At 41.5% G+C, this 17,152-nt stretch overlaps 1 protein-coding gene across 3 annotated transcripts in view; it reads right to left on the bottom strand.

Annotated features, from left to right (window-relative positions):
- LOC116726980 (zinc finger protein 518A) overlaps window positions 1-17,152 on the bottom strand; it is a 31,868-nt gene that overhangs the window by 11,821 nt on the left and 2,895 nt on the right. For 2 of the 3 annotated variants that reach the window (XM_032573969.1, XM_032573970.1), the window contains one exon: window positions 3,559-3,765. The exons of the other annotated variant lie outside the window; for it this stretch is intronic. The gene's annotated coding sequence lies outside the window, so the exon portion shown is untranslated. The remainder of the gene's footprint in view (window positions 1-3,558; window positions 3,766-17,152) is intronic. 3 annotated transcript variants of the gene reach the window in all.

Genomic DNA, 17,152 nt, shown 5'->3' with positions numbered 1-17,152 from the left:
GCAAATCTTTTTCATTTTATCAACAAGGACAGCAATGTGATCATCGCTTCAGAAGAACAGGCTCAAGGATTTCTGACTAGGAAGAAACCTTATCAGGAACAAAAACAAGCTGATACAACATCGACTGGAGACAGAGTGACAGGTTCCCTTCCTCCTTCTCCCCTCCCTCTCTGCTCACCCACTCATTCACAGGATTAACAAGATACACATGAAGAAATGTCTTCTGGACCGGAGTTTCTTAAATTTACAGATGGTACAGATTGTACTTGGGACGTCTCTCCTTAGCGCTCACGTAGCAGACCTCACTTCATTTAAGCCACCTGACTCTAACTTCCCAGAGGATCCATCACTCTGCGTTTCTGAGGTCTGAGGCCGGGGTCCAGACTTTATCTTTACACCCTTCTTGCTCCAGAATGTGTCTGGCCCCTCGGCACTGCAGAACAGGACTTTACCTGTCCGGATCACTACAAGAAAATGTACAAGAAACAGAAACATAAAATACAGGGGACCTAATTCAAACATCAGAGGTCTGAGGTTCCTAAAGGAACCTCAGACTGAAGAATTCTTGGCCTCCAAGTCACTTAAGCTAGCTCTTTTAAATACCAGATCTCTCTGTGCTAAAGCTCTATTAATTAATGATTTCATCACTGAGCATGACATCAATGTTATGTTTCTGACAGAAACATGGTTGAATGATAATAATGAATCGATCGTACTAATTGAATCTGCACCTCCTAACTACAATTTCTTCAGTGAGAATAGAAAACATAAAAAAGGAGGAGGCATGGCTTCAATATTTAAGAATACCATAAATTGTAGTAAAATCTCTTTGGGTATCTCTTTTGAGTATCTTGGAATTGAAGCTAAAGGCCACAAATGAACTTTGACAGTAACTCTATACAAAACTCCAACTTTTGTGGAAAATTTCTTTACTGACTTGAATGAACTTCTATCTCTCATATGTATTGATTATGATTGTTTAATAATTGTCGGTGATTTCAACATTCATGTTGATAACCCCCAAGACAGAGGGGCAAAAAAGCTCGCTAATATTTTAGAGACTTTTGGTCTAACACAACATGTCAAACAAGCAACACACACTCAAGGACACACACTGGACCTGGTTATCAGTAAGTGTGTGAATATTTCCAATGTCTCTGTAACTGATGTCGCCCTGTCGGATCACTTCGCTGTTATCTTTGAAAGTTCTTTATCTTTTAACCCACTTGGACAAACAGCAACCATCACAAAACGTTCTCTCACTGAAAACACAGCAAAAACTTTTAATCAAATCTACTCTTCTTCCTCACCCTTAAGCTGTAATGATGTAGATAAGTTGGTAAATGATTTTCAGTCTAAAGTCTCAGATATTATTGATTCCATTGCCCCAATTAAAATGAAGGGTGTGTCTGGTAAAAAGAAATCTCCATGGAGGAATGCACAAACAGTTAGATCTGCAAGACAACTCTGCCGTAGGGCAGAACGAAAATGCCGTAAAACTCAACTCCACGTTCATTGTGACATCTATAAAGAAAGACTACGTAACTATCATTTAACACTAAAACATGCAAGAGAGGCTTTCTTTGCAGATGTCATAAACAAAAACATTAACAATGCTCGAGCTTTATTTGCAACAGTTGACAGAATCACAAACCCTCCTGTGACGTTACCGCCTGAATTCCAATGTATTGCCGCCTGCAACCAGTTTTCCAGCTTCTTTTCAGAGAAAATTCAAAACATCAGAGGATTAATCTGTACATCCACTATAAAGTCAGTACCAATGCTGTGCCCAAACAAAACAAATACAGGAAAAATGACCCAATTTCAACTACTTAATTATAAAACCCTACAGGAAATTATAAGTCAACTAAGCTCCAGTTCCTGCTGTCTGGATGTTTTACATTTCTTTAAGAAAGTCCGGCCTGTTATTGCTTCTGATCTGATCCAAATAGTAAACTCATCGCTCTCGTCAGGTGTTTTCCCCCAGGCTTTGAAAACAGCAGTAATCAAACCACTTATAAAAAAGAACAATCTGGACAAATCACCAATGCAGAATTACAGGCCGATCTCCAACCTCTCATTCATCAGCAAAGTTATTGAAAAAGCTGTGTGTAAACAATTAACTAACTTCCTAACTATAGCCAACCTCTTTGACTCCTTCCAGTCTGGTTTTCGTGCTCACCACAGCACAGAGACCGCCCTCGTAAAAGTGTTCAATGACATCCATATAAATACGGACTGTGGGAGAACCACAGTGCTGGTTCTGTTGGACCTCAGTGCAGCTTTTGACACTGTTGACCATGACATATTACTGAATCGACTGGAGAGGTGGGTAGGACTCTCCGGTCCAGTGCTTAACTGGTTTGAATCCTACATAAAGAACAGGGATTTCTTTGTTTCAATTGAAAACTTTTCATCAAAGAGGTCAAAGGTCACGTGGGGTACCCCAAGGTTCAATCCTAGGGCCCCTTTTATTCAATATTTATATGCTCCCACTAGCTCAGGTTATAACAGGAAATAATATTAGCTACCATAACTATGCAGATGACACACAGCTCTACATTACGATGTCACCAGGTGACTCAGAGCCCATCCAATCACTGAACAGATGCTTAGAGCAGATAAATGTGTGGATGTGCCAAAACTTTCTCCAGCTGAACAGAAACAAAACTGAAGTTATTATTTTTGGACCTAAAGAGGAACGATCTAGAGTTATAGATCTAGAGTCAATGCACAGCTTCAGTTATTACAACTGAAAACCAGCGATCAGGCCCGAAACCTGGGAGTAGTGATGGACTCTGACCTGAACCTCCAGAGCCACATAAAGACAGTCACAAAGTCGGCCTTCTATCACCTGAAGAACATTTCCAGGATTAAAGGACTAATGTCTCAGCAAGATCTAGAGAAACTCATCCATGCGTTCATCTTCAGTCGTATTGATTATTGCAACAGCGTCTTCACAGGTCTGTCCAACAAAACAATCAAACAGCTGCAGCTGATCCAGAATGCTGCTGCTCGCGTTCTCACTAAAACCAGGAAGATAGAGCACATAACACCAGTTTTAAAGTCCCTACACTGGCTCCCTGTAGCTCAAAGAATAGACTTTAAAATACTGTTGTTAGTTTACAAATCACTGAACGGCTTAGCACCAAAATACATTAAAGATCTGCTGTTGTTGTATCAACCTTCCAGACCTCTCAGGTCTTCCGGTTCTGGTCTGCTCTGCACCCCCAGAACCAGAACCAAACGAGGAGAAGCAGCTTTCAGCATCTATGCACCACAAATTTGGAACAAACTCCCAGAAAACTGTAATACAGCTGAAACACTGACTTCTTTTAAATCTCAACTAAAAACCCACCTGTTTAGAATTGTATTTGAAATGTAATCAATTACAAATTTATTGATGGAACTTGACTTAATGATTGATTCTATATTGCATTGTGTTTCTGTGTTTGTAATGATGTAAAGCACTTTGAAATGCCTTGCTGCTGAAATGTGCTATACAAATAAAATTTGATTGATTGATTGATTGATTTCCTGCATAGAACGTGCATTTACCAGGGAAGAAGGAAGTAGCTAGATGGAGTGGTGAAGAAGAGGGAGCTGGTTCTACTGAAGAACTGCAACCATATTTTTTGAGCCATATAGTTCAGGAAGCAACGATGACTCCAATGTTTCTTGGGAAGGAAGGATCCAAAAGTGAGGGGTTGGAGCAGGACATCTGTCGCCTCCAAATCACTGAATGGTGACAAGCCGTTTCAACACCTTTAAAAAAAAACATGAGCAGAAACAAAAAGCAACAAATGAAAATAAATATCGGTTCTTCGTATCAACCTAGTTATATTTATTTGACTGATATTGACATGTTTAAAAAATTACATATCAGTCGATGCTGACATTGTGCAACCCTATTTACAACAACATAGTAAACGCTAGTGATGGGTTAACGAGGCGTTTGTATCTGTATTGATACTATTGATATTGTCACTGAATACTGACATCTGCTGGACCTTAAAAATTCCTACAGGGACCTTTGTTGACACAGTCAACTGACACTGATTTGATGACCTAGTTACAGGGGTGGGCAACTCCAGGCCTTGAGGGCCGGTCTCCTGCAACCTTTAGATGTATCTCTACTTCATCACACCTGAGTCAAATAATGAGGTCATTAGCAGGACTCTGGAGAACCTGACTGCACTTAGGAGGTGATTCAGCTGTTGGATTCAAGCGCGTTGGACCAGGGAGACATCTAAGAGTTGCAGGACCCCGGCCCTCGAGGACCAGGATTGCCCACCCCTGACCTAGTACATACAGTAATATATTTTAAGTCACTGTATTTTATATTGTATTACTTCATCTCTTCATTTAAATTTAAAATATGTTTGATATAGGAGAACCATAGGCGAAAGCAGAGGAGCTCAATTTTTTCATATGATCCGTTTCATACTGTCATGACATAGTGACAGTTTTAACAAATATGTAAAAAACATTTTCTTTTTTAATAAAAATTACATACTGTAGCTTTAAGGCGAGGCTTTGCACAAGTCTTTGTTTCCACAATTGTGTAATAAGAACTACCCCTGAAATGGTTAGAAATGTTTTGCAAAATTATTGTTATTGCAAAATTACTGTAAGCAATAGGTATTTCACGAAAAATTCTCGGGACTGCAAAACGTGTAATGCCGGATTCACAAAGCATGTGAATTGAAGACCTAGTCAGACAGTCAAGAAGATTGAGGCAGATGTCACTGTCCGACAACAGGGAAGTGATGGCGGTGTTCCGTCAGTCCATCAGCTCCCGAAATCATGAAAAATAAAACCTCGTAAAAACGGCGGAACTGTGCACAGGATAAAAACATTATGAAGAGCCTATTAACCCCTCTTAGGGCTTAAAAGCAGGTAAATCAGGATAAGGTAGTCAAGTAAAACAGCAGAGGGAACCCAGAAGCAACTTTCACATAAAATTGATAGAATCCAGAGAATATGCAGTGTTTGTTGAACTGTCTTGAGATCTTGTCACCAGTATGTCCCTCATTCTTCAGTAAGGTCTTCATAGTGAGCCATCACCTTAATAGTGCAGGTGTCACTTGACTTTCTAACACACCCTGAGATTTTTAAAACATCTTGTAATTTTTTAATCCTTTCTACTATGACCTTTGGTGCAAGAAGAGAATTAGATATGGCCTTGCAGCGTTTTCTTGTGTTCTGAGGAGCCACTATGTGCAGACATGTTTCCTCACTTATCTCTGTTTTAGCCACAACTTACTTCAAACCAACTGCAGAAAACTGCTGTTTCTCAACTGTTGACTTGGTAAAAATAGTTGTCCCCAATTAATCAATGCAATTACCGTAAACTTTGTATCATCATATTTTGACATGCTTGGACACAGCACTGTATTGAACATTGATGGCGTTTCCTTAGCTATGAACATTTGCAGCTTACACATCCTATGGAGGACATCAATGACGGTCTTCTGGCCAGCAGTAAGATCTGCAGTCTTCCCTATATCGAACTGAACTGAGACAATAGAACCAAATTAAAATAATGTAATGACACTTGGTGGAAACCTGTGCTCCCCCAGTTTACAACATTCATGCCCTGTAAAATGTGAGCTGATTTCTTCACAATATTCTAATTTTTTGAATTCCTGTTTTTATGGGTTTTATGTAAAAACAAACAAACAAACAAATACTTGGGGGTCAGGATAAACCACAAAAGGCAAAACACAGGTAGCAGTTTGCTGCTGGATGGTTTAGGACTGAAACGATTCCTCGAATGATTCGAGTACCTCGATTATTAAAATTCCTCGAGGAAAATTTACCTGCCTCGAAGCTTTGTTAATTTATGTTTTATTATTTAGCGCACTGTGTTCCGATGAAAACCCAGACATTATGGGGTTAGGATTATGGGGATTATGCCTGGGTTTTCATTGTTTTTTGGGGACCAATAAGCATCCTTAAAATGACTGGAGCGCTGCCTGGAGTAAGGCAGCCTTTTCCTCCAGTAGCTGCTGGTTCAAAGTGAATGGCGGGAAGAGCGCTGCTGGAGTATTTATACAGGTAAGCAGATAGACTGAACACGGTGGGCGACTCAGATGCTTATAGTGTAAGTGTAGCTTTACGGACGAACCGTACAATAAATTTCATATCATCCTAGTCTGAACAAAAGGGTGGCGGAAATCATTGTGGCGGTACATGGCTGGTAGATGAGTTTCTGAGTGTGACAAACAAAGGTGCCGTAAATATCCCGTATTGCTCCCCCCGTTCTTACTTTCGTCCCCTGGTCTACCGGTCGTACATTTGTTCGTTCGTCTTTCCTCCCTAGGAGCCCTAGGAGGGGACTTATTTCCTCCCCTCCACCTGCATCTTACGTTCGTTTGTTCGCCTGCCCCCCACCACCACCCCAAACCCCCAACTCCAGGCAGCATTTCCTGTATTCTCAAACCCAAAGCTTGACAGGTATGGGGCAGGATTCAATTCATCTATTAAACTGACTGAAGATAAATACATAAACTAAAAGTTGGAGCATTGACATTTTTATAAGCGTATTTGTGAGCCTGCCTCTTCATTGTTAAATTTAATATAACTTCAGATTTTTGTATTACTTCAGGTTAACTTAGAAAGTGAGCTATTATTGTTACAGGTTAGTTTTCTAAACTACTAAAAAGTAACTGTTAGGGATGCTCAAAAATGAAAAATTGGACTGATATTGATATCCAATAATAACACCAGTGTTATGCCAGATTTACCTTTTTTTTTATCCCATTACTCGATTAATTGTAAGAATAATTGATAGATTACTCGATTACTAAAATATTCGTTTACAACAGCCCTAGGATGATTTGAATTCTTTGATGAATCCAGCCAATCATGCTACACAATAACCAGGTGCTACAGCTCTAACAAGCTCTGAAAAAGCTTTTTACTAGCAAAAATAGGAAACACAGTCAAATAAGAAAAGGGCAGCCCCAGATGGATACAGAACACCTTGACTGTAAATGTTTCTTAAAGGAAAAGGCATAAAAAATGTTTCCAATTGATGTCACATATATAATCGTCTGTACGAAACAAATCTTTAAGAAGAGTTAACATTGGCTGGCCTTCCAAGTATTGGCTCACTTTACTGCAACGTCATGCGAGCACTTTGTAAACTCGTCTTCAACACCACTGGTAAAATTGTTAACTACCTGCACAGGCTGGGAAAACTGCTAAATAAAGTAAAAATGCTTGTTTTCCTTATCAAAGGAATTTTAGCTTTGTCTAGAAAAAAATGCCTATTTTCCCCTTTTCTGCTTATTCTAAGCCCGTACAGTTTTTGGACGTTTCCTTCATATATGTATTGTCTGGAATTAAATGTATTGTCTGGAATTGATTAGAAATATCTGTTATTGACCCATAGAAGAAAAATTCAGAAATTTTTTAGGCAAAATGTTCAATTTCGCCAAAATTATTCTGATTCAAATGTAACTCAGGAATTCAGTAATATTCCATAGTATGCTGATCAACTCGACTACATTTGATTATATCTCAGTCTCAAACATTTAATGGATATTAGCTTGTACCTCCATAATAAATGATCCCATTTCTATAAAATATGGCTTAAGTTAAAGATGAGGAAATTGCCGACGTTTTGATACGTAAAATATGTATACTACCAAGATATAAATAAATCTATAAACAGTTTGGTTTCTGTCAGTTCTGTAAAGATACAAGAGAGGTCTAAACAAATTATTCTTTTTTGGTCAGTAATTTAATTTTACCTAATTGACACTTTAGGACTCTTAGTTTGTTAAAGATTAACAAACAAGGCTCCTGTACGTTATGAAATATTGTCCTGTTTGATGATTGTTATGGATATCGAAATGTTCTACAATTAGTCCAGACTGCAGCAGTTGCAGTGCGCGACAGTAAACGGAAAAATAATACTGAAAAACAAGTGAAAACAATGCTAAACCACTTTTTGTTCTGCTTTCACTCTCTGTGTCGGTTTTACGCCACAGAAAATAACTTTTTGGCTTGTTATCATAGCAAGACTCGTTGCTATGACAACAGAAAACAATTCTACAAGTACACAGAGCAGAGTTTATGTTCAAGTGTATCCGGAGTAAACTCCAAAAAACACAAACATATTTCTTATGCAAAAAACATGCTTGAAAACAAAAAAAAAAAAAGCAGAACAGCCCATTGCAGTTTTGTTTTCATGCTTGATGTTAATTCTGCAATCATCAATAAGTGATTACCTGAATACCTGCAGTGATTGATTAGCCAATCACTGCAGGTATTCACTTTCTGCACTACTTTCTGACAGATCACCTACTTTCTGACAGATCATCAGTAGATGATCTGTCAGAAAGTAGGTGTGTGAGTCGCTTTATTTTACTGTTAACTGATCCAAAACACACCGATCTACGCAGCACAGGTACATGATAAAATTGTCAAAGTCAAGTTAGCAGAACTGACTTACTTCAAATTTTTTAAATATTTTTTTAGTTCAAACATTTTACTGATCTGTGAAATGTGATACACTTGGACCTTGTTATTTAGTTGTAGTGTTTGCATTGCATCCCTTATTCAGATTCTTTGCCTGATCTTGTCATTTTCCGACCACCGATTTTCCCAACTCAATGTGCATAATTGTGCATGTGCTGCACATGATGGGTGATGTACAGTTCAGTATATCAATACTGCTGTCTTCTGACCTTAAAGCTCCTCTCTCATTTCTCGCTATTTTTAATGCAAGACAAGGTAGGGGGACTTGCACTTGATTGTTAGTGTGCGAAGCAACTGTATCGACAATGTACACTGCTGTACTCTTCCCATTATGTATTGATTTATATTTTATGTATTTTTTTGGTATGTTTTATTGTTTTATTATTTTAACTTATACTTTGTCTTTTAGTTTTTATACTTCCTGTAACATCAATTGCCCATCTGGGACACAAATAAATCTGAATCAGAATCTATTCAGTCACAAGTCTGAAATTGGTGTCAGGTTACTTTGTGTTGTATTAAATGTTGGGGAAAAAAGATTCATATTCTTATGTAAAATTTGCAATGACTGTTTCTTGACTTCATAGTTGCCGGCTAGGGTAGCAACAGGGGTGGCATGGCAAAGGGTGGCAACCCAGTAGGTCCACCCTTGAGCAGATCTACTGTTTTGGCTGGGAAGCTACAGTTTGTTTACCCCACTTTCCCGTAGTGCTCCTGTATTATTATTTTCCCGTAAATATCCTGTATTGTGCCCACCCCCATGTCCCCTCGCGCTCTCATGTTAGCTTCGCTCCCTCCCCACTCTGACTGTACTCCACACACCCATCCACCCCTCGCTCTTACGTTAGCCCCGCTATTGCGTTAGTCTACAACCCCCAAACCCCGCCTACACTGGACTAATAATACTGATGTGCTTTACAGGAAGGGTCAGAGCAGGCTCTAACTGCTGAGAAGGCTGAGGTCGCATCACACTGCGACCTCAGCACGTAATGCCATGCCATTACATCAGCTTGGCTGATGTAATGGATGGCAGCACGTAAACACGCAGCGGCTCGGAGCGCTCAAGTTTTCTTTTATTTAAAATTTTTAGTCTATTTTTTGTAATCTGGTAGGACAGCTGAAGTGCTGAAGCAGTACAGCAGGGAAGAATTACTGAAAATTAAGAATCAGACATCCCAATTTGTATATTCAAAGCAGGATTTTATCTCACCGTAGCTACAATAGTCAGGTGTAGCTCCAAGGTCTCTTGGACCACCCCTGTGTGGCCCAAGAGACGGCTGGCAAAACTTAGGTACAGGCGGTGCATTGAGGAACAGTTCAACAACAATGACTCATGGAATATGTGGAAAGGACTCAGGACTATGGCAAACTACAAGAGCACTAGCCAGTGGATCAGTGAGGAGCCCTTTCTTCCTGATACATTGAACAGTTTCTTCGCTAGATTTTATGCCACTAGTGGCAGAGAAAGCAATCCTCCCCTCCAACTAGAAGAGCAATATCAGCCCCTAATCCTACAGCTCAACCAGGTGACTTCTGCTGTGAAGAGGATTAACCCCAACAGAGCCGCAGGACTGGACAAGGTATCGGGAAGGACTCTGAGGTCTTGTGCTGACCAGTGGGCAGGTTTCTTTTTAGACATTTTCAATCTGTCCCTGCAGTTTTCCACTGTCCATCTGCCTTTAAGTCCTATATCATTGTGCTGGTACCAAAGAAATCTGCTATGACTGGCAGAAATGACTACCGCCCAGTTGCACTAACCCCACTCATTATGAAGTGCTTTGAGAGGCTCATCCTAAAAACACATCAAGGATAGCCTTCCTGCTGGTCTAGACACCAGTTTGCCTATAGGAGGAGCCGGTCCACAGAGGATGCTGTCTCCATTGCACTACACACAGCCCTGACACATCTGCAGCATCCTGATCCTTATGCTAGATGCTATTTGTTGACTTCAGTTCAGCATTTAACACCATCATCCTGGAGAAGCTGATAGTGAAGCTCCACGATATGGGATTTTCAAGATCAATGTGCCTTTGGACCAGGGACATTCTCACCAACCGGCCTCAGATAGTGAGAATAGGGGACCGAATATCATTCACCCTGATCCTCAATACAGGCACACTGCAGGGCTGTGTGCTTAGTCTGGTTCTTTTTACACTGTTCACCCAAAACTGTATAGCCATCCACTCCAGGAACAGGGTTCTAAAGTTTGCAGATGATACCACCACATAGTGACTCTGATAAACAATGATGAGACCCTGTAGAGCAGGGGTGTCAAACTCAAATACACAGTGGGCCAAAATTTTAAATTGAACAAAGCCGCGGGCCAAGGTTGAACAAATAAATCTTTTAATATGGACCCAAACAAGTTTTGATTTAACAATAAATATTGAACAAGCAAGGCTTATATAACTTAAAAGTGCAGGCGTGCAAAATTGAGTAGTTAAAAATAATAATAAAACATATAAATGGCATATAAAATAAAATTTAAATAAAAATTGAATGCCTCCTTTCTGAGGTAAATGTCAAAATTAGCTTTGTACACAGGCTAATAAATTTGAAAATAAAATAACATAACAACTATGAATAAATCATTAAATAAACTTTGAATAAACCATTCAGGCCTTGGAGTAACAAGAAAAGGTGCATAGAAAACTTATTTATTGCTCATTTTGCGACACACTGATCTACTCTGATGCGGCCAAGCCAAGAAAAAGATGCCAGGTATCTACCTGGCATCTTTTCTTGGATGCCAGTTCATCAATGTCGGGGCTCAGGGTTTGAGCTGAGGAAACCTTCATTATCGAACAAAGATGTTCGTCACTCAGACGTCTCCTGTGAGACGTTTTCGTCATCTTCATTGAGGAGAAAAGTTGCTCACATACATATGTAAACAGATATTCTGTCTCCCACCTGTCCAGAAAAGTTCTATTTTCTGTCTTTCTTTTTGCCATTTTTTGGTAGGGTAACACAGTGATGGCTGTAGTTTGAGGTCGCAGTGTGGTTTGGGGGAGAGGCACGGGGATGCGGGGTGCGCCGGGGCTTTCAACCGAAGGAGTGCGCAAGAAGACGGATCACCACCTTCCTAATACATCCATGTCCGCTACCATAAGTGCTACTGACACAGAGGAGGAGGCGTGTCTGCCTCTGTCCTGATTGACGCGCCAAAAAACAGCAGAGCATTATGGGATTTGTAGTATAAGCGGTGAATGCAGCATCACAGCGTTGCCACCGTATAATACCGGCGGGCCGGCTCTAATATTAATTTGAAATTGCCTCGCGGGCCAAATATAATTACACTGCGGGCCAAATTTGGCCCGCGGGCCAGAGTTTGACACCTATGCTGTAGAGAGAGGAGATCCAGAACCTGTCCAAGTGGTGTTCAGTGAATAACCTGGTGTTCAACACCAGCAAGACCAGGGAGGTCATAGTGGACAAGAGGTCCAGGAGGACAGTGCATCCACCTATTAGAATACAAGGGGAGGTAGTGGAGTGAATAGACGACATCAAATTCCTGGACCTCCACATCACCTTGGACCTGACTTGGTTGCTGAACACCTCTTTTTGACAGGGAAGGCCCAATAAAGACTCTTCTTCCTCAGGAAATTGAAAAGGGCTGGACTGTCTGCTCAGCTGCTAAAGAACTTCTACAGAGCTGGGAGCATCCTCTGCCACAGCTTGACTGTGTGGTATGGCAACTGCACAATCAAGGACAAAAAGAACTTGGCCTGGGTGGTGAAAACTGCCCATTGGATCGTGGGAAGTCAGTTACCGAACCTGGATGTAATATATACTGGCAGACTGCAAAGGAAAGCCAGTTGTATTGCTGCTGATCCCACTTACGCAGGTGGGATCAGAAGGACACAAACTGTTTGTACCACTAGCGCCATTGAAACAGTACAGTGCACAACCACACGGTTAAAAAACAGCTTTTTCCCAAAAGCTGTGAAATCTATCTGTCCACCATACATCCTTTCTGCCCCCTGCAGTCACACCCACACCCTTCTGCTGCACTCCAAGGGCTGATTAAGACATTATTCATTTATCACTGAGGGTACCACACCAATTTCATTATGTTCTGGAAACATAATGACAAAAATCTTATGTCTTATGAAGACATTCTTTGATTCTGTGGTGGTATCAGCCATCGTCTATGGTGTGCTTTGTGGGAGCAGCGGCTTATCTGTAGCAAAGAGGAAGCGATTAGATCAGATCATCAAGAAGGCCACATCTTTTCAAGGATGGCATTTGACCCAGTGCAGATGGTGGGAGACAGACGGACTCTGGCTAAAATAATATCACTGATAGACAGTGTCTTCCATCCCATGTATGAACCTGTTGGTGAACTGGGCAAACTACTGCATCCTACGTGCACTAAAGAGTGTTATAGGACTGTCTTCCTCCCAACTGCTGTTAGACTTTATATCCATCACTACTTCCAACAAAATCAATAAGGTATGTACATAAGTGGTGAACCAATAACTGAACTGATAAATTGGCTCAGATTTCCTTAATTGTTGGAGACTGATGAGTGGTCAATTTTATCCACTGGTCTACCTCTGCAAAAGTCTAAAAATCAGCTAAACGTTTGCTCTGCTGTGAGAGAGGGTTGTGTGATAAACCCACCCATCGGGTCATCTCTGCATGTTCACAGTTAACAATAGTCACCCCACTGTTGCCAACTAAGCAACTTTCTTGCTATATTTAGCAACATTTCAGACAAATATAAAATCAGTATCAGCCAAAATTGAAATCAGCAGGTCAGGACTCGACCAGAAAACTTAAATTGGTGCACGCAGATGTGCTAGAACGCAAGTCTTTCCTGTCCAAGGCTATCAGACTTTATATTAGGGCTGAAACGATTCCTCAAATGATTTGAGTACCTTGATAATTAAAATTCCTCAAGGAAAATTTATCTGCCTCGAAGGTTCGTTAAATTATGTTTTATTAGCGCCCCCTGTTCCGGCCGGATCATTATTTGTGGAGGGCAGCGCTGTCACTTCCGCCTATGAGTTGTTGTGAAATGCTAGCAGCATGGTCTTGTATTGCGCGCCGTTTTGCCAGGATTGGGGGACAAATAAGGATTGTTGAACTTTGCAGAGAGAGAGAGACAGAGAGAGAGAGAAAGAGAGATAGAGATCCGATTCCTTGGATAATCATAAAAATATTCTAGAGTACTCGATTACTAAAATATTGTTTTACAACAGCCCTACTTGCACAGTCTCTAGAGCTGTGCGTTTTAAATGTTGAATATATATTTAGTAATATACTGAGCGATATGCTTGTGTGGTTTTCGTCCTGGTCGTGGAACGCTGGACCAGCTCTACACCCTCGGCAGGGTCCTGGAGGGTGCATGGGAGTTCGCCCAACCAGTCTACATGTGTTTTGTGGACTTGGAGAAGGCGTTCGACCGTGTCCCTCGGGGAGCCCTGTGGGGGGTTCTCCGGGAGTATGGGGTACCGGGCCCTTTGATACGGGCTGTCAGGTCCCTGTATGACCGGTGTCAGAGTCTGGTCCGCATTGCCGGCAGTAAGTCGGGCTCGTTTCCGGTGAGAGTTGGACTCCGCCAGGGCTGCCCTTTGTCACCGATTCTGTTCATCACTTTCATGGACAGAATTTCTAGGCGCAGCCAAGGTGTTGAGGGGATCCGATTTGGTGGCCTTAGGATCTCATCTCTGCTTTTCGCAGACGATGTGGTCCTTTTGGCTTCATCAGATCGTGATCTGCAGCTCTCGCTGGAGCGGTTCGCAGCCGAGTGTGAAGCGGCCGGGATGGGGATCAGTGCCTCCAAATCCGAGGCCATGGTCTTGAGCCGGAAAAGGGTAGAGTGCCTTCTCCGGGTCAGGGGGGGTGTCCTGCCCCAAGTGGAGGAGTTTAAGTATCTCGGGATCTTGTTCACGAATGGGGGAAGAAGGGAGCGGGAGATCGACAGGCGGATTGGCGCAGCGTCTGCTGTCAAGCGGGCGCTGTACCGGTCCGTCGTGGTGAAGAGAGAGCTGAGCCAAAAAGCGAAGCTCTCGATTTACCGCTCGATCTACGTTCCCACCCTCATCTATGGTCATGAGCTTTGGGTCATGACCGAAAGAACGAGATCGCGGATACAAGCGGCCGAAATGGGTCTTCTCCGTAGGGTGGCTGGGCTCTCCCTTAGCGATAGGGTGAGAAGCTCAGTCATCCGGGAGGGACTCAGAGTAGAGCCGCTGCTCCTTCACATCGAGAGGAGCCAGTTGAGGTGGCTCGGGCATCTGGTCAGGATGCCTCCTGGACGCCTCCCTGGTGAGGTGTTCCGGGCACGTCCCACCGGGAGGAGGCCCCGGGGAAGACCCAGGACACGCTGGAGGGACTATGTCTCTCGGCTGGCCTGGGAACGCCTCGGGATTCCCCCGGAGGAGCTAGAAGAAGTGGCTGGGGAGAGGGAAGTCTGGGCCTCCCTTCTGAAGCTGCTACCCCCGCGACCCGACCTCGGATAAGCGGAAGAAGATGGATGGATGGATGGATGCTTGTGTCCTTCAGACTATCACTGCTCATTGTCATTTATTATTGCTGTATGTTTACTCTTATTACTTTATTTATTTACACTTTTATTGTTTGCTATGCAAAGGAGGGGGGACAAACAAATCCCTTCGATGACTATAAATGCACAGTAACACTAACCCCTCACCTCCAATGTGAATGTATTCACATTCTTTACTTTTGGCCAGTACTCACGGCCAGTTATATTCATGGTATGATTCCCCTAGACCGGCGGTTTTCAAAGTGTGAGGCGCGCCAGAGCACTAAAGTGCTCTAGGGTAAAATAAACCGGAAAAGAAGCTATCTGCTTGCTGTCTACTGATGTGAGAGAAAGAATGGACAAATTTTTAGTAAAGAAAAAGGCAGGGGAGACAAGCTCTGGCGTAAGTAGAAAAAAGAGGAAGTATGACCACGACTACTTAAAGTTTGGATTTTCCTGGACTGCTCCCGATGATGCTCCAAGGCCGCAATGTGTAATCTGCAAGGAGGTTCTGGTTAATGATAGCATGAGACCCTGTAAGCTCCGGCGTCACATTGAAACAAAGCACCCAAGTTTAGTGACCAAGCCGCGGGAGTTTTTTGAGAGGAAGCTGAAGGAGCTGTGCACACAGAAAAAAACAAATGAAAAAAAATGAGTTTGGGTTGTTCTTATCATTAGAAAAATGAAAAAAGGGCATATTTGCCATACAAAGGCCCTGATAAAATAATTAAAATGGGAGGAAATGTTTTAAAATGTTCATGTGTTAAATTTCATTCAGATAAAGTGTCATTTTAAAAGATGAGATGGTTCTAAAATAAAAGCAATTAGAAGGTGTTTTGTAGTGGCATTTGTTTGTGTGTGGGTTGATTATTGGGGAGGGGGGGGCGCAGCAGGCATTGTGCTCCTTGGAGGGGGGCTCACCCTTTCATACTTTGAAAACCCCTGCCCTAGACTGTTTTTTTCTCAATTCTTATCACTATCACTGTAATGGACTTTAAAACTATAGCACATGCAAGCAAATGAAGAAAATTTATACTTTAAGTTAAGAGTTGTTGAACAAATAAGCACAACTGAACAAGTTCAGACAGAGGTGTACAATTACTTAACTTCCAACCACAGGTTGCACTAGACTTTTTTGTTGTGCATCATTATGCATCCGGTTGAAAAAAATCTCACCACTTTTAAAATCATAATGACATATTCAATTTCATTTAATCTTAATTTGATTTAATTAAAGGCAACATATCTTGCAAAATCCACTTTTTTAGCCCGTAAATATTTTTTTGTGTACATACAGGAGAGAAAAAGAATTTTAATTTATTCTCTCATGGTTCTGCCTACATTTTTTTTTTACTTAGTTACTCATCACTAGTGATGAGTACTACTTTTTTGTTTTTGAGTTATATTTTTCACTCTGCTCATTTTTCTCTATTGCCTATAATGTTTTCTTGTCTATGAAATCACAGCACTTGCTGTGGAACTGCTAAACAAGGTTATGTCTTCTGGCTAATCAGTTTTGTAAATCCACCATTAAAATCACAGCAATTTTGGAGTCCCAGTTCAGTTAAGTCGAAGTTACAAGTAGACAAGTCAAGACAAGATTCCTTACATTATCCCCCGGCATCAAAGCCTATTCTAAGTGTCTGGTTCAATTTTATTTTTTTCGGGAATGTTCCCACATCAGTGGGGAAAGTCTGTTTGCATGGAGCACTTGAGGAGGAGTGCTTCAGCAACCTCTGCCAGTAAAGAGGGATTTTCAAAAAGACTTTGTTTGACTGAGGGGCAAGTTTCTTCTCTATATGGAAATGAGGCTCACAGCAAAGTGGTAAGATGCTAATAATGCTAAAATGACTTTAAAGCTTATTTTAGACATGGATTTTGTATGTTCTGGCCATTGATTTGACAGTAGCGTTGTGCCATCTGCTTTTGTTAGCGCTGTGCTAGCTTTTAGCTTGCCTCTTTATAATATAACTGCACTGCATTACTGAATATAATTATAACACACGACCCAAATGCATTCAGTGACGTTCTTGACGCTCTCATTTGCCAACTCCTTAATCATGTTGAGGCTTTGTTTACTTTTTTATATTGTAGTAACATGTGACTACAAACTGTGCACGTGTGCAGCATTGTAAAGGGACATGGGCACAGCCTGCCCTACCTGTACACAGC

Source organism: Xiphophorus hellerii, chromosome 10 (assembly GCF_003331165.1).
Source record: "Xiphophorus hellerii strain 12219 chromosome 10, Xiphophorus_hellerii-4.1, whole genome shotgun sequence".
NCBI classification, from domain to species: Eukaryota; Metazoa; Chordata; class Actinopteri; order Cyprinodontiformes; family Poeciliidae; genus Xiphophorus; species Xiphophorus hellerii.
The sequence above is the reverse complement of the archived record's forward strand: the minus strand, read 5'-3'. Positions and strand labels throughout refer to the sequence as shown.